Consider the following 4,083-nt stretch of genomic DNA (forward strand, 5'->3'; position numbering starts at 1 on the left):
CATTTTAAATTATGCTTATATATTTTACTTGAATGAATCAATTTACCAGCATAATTAACTTTCTAAGTTCCTATCGCATTTATAATAAATATCAATAGGTTATTATCCAGGGTTGGGATTTTATAGCACTTAAAATTGCACAAATATGTGCTATAATATTACCTTAAATATCGCTAAATATGTGGCTAAAAATAAAAACAACAAAATATGCAAAAAAAAGGAAATTTTAAATCAGTTATAAATTATTATATGTAGTTACTTAAGATTTGAAATAATTTAGTCACTCATATTAGAATCCAAATGAATTATCTATACACCGCATTCAATGCTAGTTTGTTGATAATCGGCGATTAATAATCGCAGTAGAAATCGACAAAAAAACCCAACAAAATCAGCAGATAACAAAAATTAGAAGTTAGAACCAAATACCTAATACGAAATTATCGTAATAATACGATTGACAAAAATCCAAAAACAAAAATAAATATTTTACTAAAATATAATTTCATAAAATATGACCGCATTTGATTCAAAACAGGTAAAAATGCAAAAAAAGCAAAATAAAATTTTTAATTTGAGTTCTCTGTATCACGAAACAAATTTTTAGCTTACTCTGCTATTTTAAGCATTTCATAAGAAATATGCAAATGCTACAAAATCCCAACCCTGGTTATTACCAATTGCTAATTTCTTGTTATTGACCAATATTATAATGTTTATAAAAATTAAATTGTTGTTTTTTTAATGTTCACTTTAACAAATAATAATATTTAAAAAAAAAACTGTATGGTTTGTTCCAAATATTAAATTGCTTAATAATTATATTTGTTATAATGATAATATTTATTATGTATAATTAAACTTTTATTCTTCTTTTATTCACCAATGTCCAGTACAGTAGTACTAAATGTTTAAGTTTCTTTTAATATAATATATTGGCAATTAAATATTTCTGTAACAGACAACAAGTTTACGACACTAATGAAATGCTATAGGTACTGTATAAGACACTAGTTTAAGAACACAATGTCCAGCACAGAAAAATCACACAAGCCGTGAACGAAAATAAAAACGTACTTCCTATTAAAATGCCACCTACCATAGTCCGTAATGACTTTCAGCAATTATTAGTATATTTGATTCAAAGTAAAGGTGTGTTATGGACATACATTATTCTATTAGCAAGACAACTTTCGACGTTTTTATTGATTTTGGGAAAATAAAATAATTTTTCAGTAATTGTTAATTAGTATGAAACAACCATGTTATTTTGTAATATTAATTCTCATTATATTTTTTATCTTTTTTTCAATAATTCGCCATTTCCTCGAATAGGTACTGATAAAATTTCATAACAATACAAAATATAAATTCTTATTATTTTCGTTATAAATAATTATTAGTTAATGGAATCTAGATAGGTACACTAATGTGTTTTCGGGGGAAAAAAAAATTGCAAGACTGCAAGAGTCTTACAGTGATGGTCTTGTTTTGGTCTTGGTCTTGCAGCTCCAGTATTGGTTTGGTCTTGTTCTTGCAAGCCTAAACTTAATCTTGGTCTTGCTAGACCAGTACCATCTTGGTCTTGGTCTTGCAGCAAGAGTCTTGCGAGACCGCAAGACCAAGACCAATTTTGATCATCACTTCTTATTTTGATAACATTGAATAAGCTCAAGACAAAATGTTGGAAATGTTTGGGGGGGCTATGGACATTTTTGGGAGGGCTTAGCCCCTAAAGCTCACCCCTATTTTCGCCGATGTCAAGTACTAAATTGGTAAGCATAGGAATATTGGATATAGGCGCATATTGGAAGTTAAGGCGGTTGAAAGTGGACTGTTTTTAAGGGGTTGAGTATAGGCAATATGTTATATTCATTAGGAATTGTGTGAGTGTGTGTGTAGTAACTGATCATTAGCGTGCGTAAGTTCCCCGAACGCGTAATTATTTCGTTTTATCAGTTAACAGTTCAACACACGGACTAAGATATAATATCTTAGTCTGTGGTTCAACGATAATTGTATTACCGTCACAGCGCGCATTGTATTGACAAAACAGGTAGGTAAATACAACATCGTACTTACATAAAGTATAATGTACCTAGTTCATAATTTTATTCAAAAACCTAATCGTTATAAATTATATATTGACAACAGTAAGTCTTTAAAAAAACAATTATTTGTATTACATTATATTGCTACATAAATACAACTTTATTTAGTTAGAGCTTCTTTTTCGGTATACCGGACCTTATTGGTAGTCCTCTATCAAATCTTGGGTCAATGATTTCAGGCAGTAACGATTCCATGTAAAATGTTGTAACAAATGGTTCAATTTTTGATGTCCAAAATTTGACATTTTTGGATATCTTGTCTACTATAAAACCTAAAATAAACACGTTTAAAATCGAACGTATAAATTATTATATTTTAGATTCTACGAAAACAATTGTCATATACTATTAGCTTTTGGAGTCCACACAACAAAATAACATTAGTTCCTTTCTGTAATGTTGAGTTGTGCTTGAACTTGATAATAATAATTATCAGTTTTTTTTAAAGTAATTTTTTCACCATCGGATATCATGTACTTTATTTTTTTTTATGTACTGCCTCTTCTGGAGTATATTCTTTTATGCTCGGGCCTCGGAGGACACTTTACCTCCAAGATACAGTCTTTACCTATTAACCCGTCAGGACTTGCTGCGAGATAGGGTTTATTCTTATGAATAAACAATCCCGCTGGTTCGATTTTCTCTTTTATGGTTTTTTGGAATGCATTTCGGGCTATTGATTTGTTTTCAATACCATACCTTAGTAAAACATTTTATAAAAATAATTATACACCTAAACAATTACTATTGTAAAATAAATAAAATATAAATAGACCACAAACCTTATTGAAGAACTTCCTTGGAAAATATCATATAAAATATATTTATGGTATTCGCTCGCGAAGTGGTGGGTCTTAATTTACAAACTTTTCCAAAATTAGATGCCGTAAGTCGTTGTTTTCTAAATTTTTTCCAATCGTCATTCTCTTATTGTCCAACTGTATTTCTTTCTATTTTTATTATTTCATCAACGGATAAATCATTTTTTTTTTAAAAATGCAAATTTTTGGCGTCATATTCTTCGGGTGACATATCAATTATACCTATTCCAATGTCTACAGCTCCATAATCTTCCTCTGGTCCAGCAATACATTTTTGTTTTTTCTCAAATTTTCTATTATTAAATAACATAACAGTAGATTTTTAAAATTGTATTTTAGACGTAGTGGTGTACCTACTGTTAATTATAGTATGTTATGTTATATTGTTATATATTATAGGGTATTATATTTATTATTTCACTCTATATTATTAGGTAGGTACCTATATAGTTGGTTCAATTAAATAATTTATACCTGGATTTATCAAAATTTAAACATCGACCAACTCTGCTATGCTGGTTTTTATCAATCTTACTTATACATTTTTTAGTGTATATTCCAGGACTTATATTTGTAACTTTTTTATGAAAACTGTTTAAATATTTTGGACCAAAATTAAATGATGAAACTGCAGCATTACATCTTGCACTGTATGATCCTAAAATACAAATTAATTTCATGTGATATTATTTACTATTTAGACATGTATAAATATCTTTTACTCAAAATTTAAACTTTTACCTCATAAAGAAAAATTCACCCTTTTCCACCAACAAATTTCGCTACTACACTATTAAACCCTTCTACAGCATTATTGTTAACAGTGCAAAATTAGTTACCTATGCAACACTTTACACACTAATTACAAATTTGAATTTGAATTTTAGTGATTGTTCATGCAGCCCGGCGTTAGTGCGTATTATGTAAATAAAGTTAAAAATATACCTAAATGTTTTAGCGTCTTGTTAAAAATACACAAATGTATTTTTGTAAAATGCAAAATTCAGAACGCCAGAATGACTGAAACATGAAAAAGGTTCCTTCCGCCGCTTCGCCATTGAACCGAATTGTAAAGTATGGCCGACAACCACATAGATCATACAAAAATATTAATATAATAAACTCATCGGTGGAAATAAGTTGTTCAATTT

This window comes from Acyrthosiphon pisum, chromosome A2 (genome assembly GCF_005508785.2).
Source record: "Acyrthosiphon pisum isolate AL4f chromosome A2, pea_aphid_22Mar2018_4r6ur, whole genome shotgun sequence".
In the NCBI taxonomy this organism is placed as follows: domain Eukaryota; kingdom Metazoa; phylum Arthropoda; class Insecta; order Hemiptera; family Aphididae; genus Acyrthosiphon; species Acyrthosiphon pisum.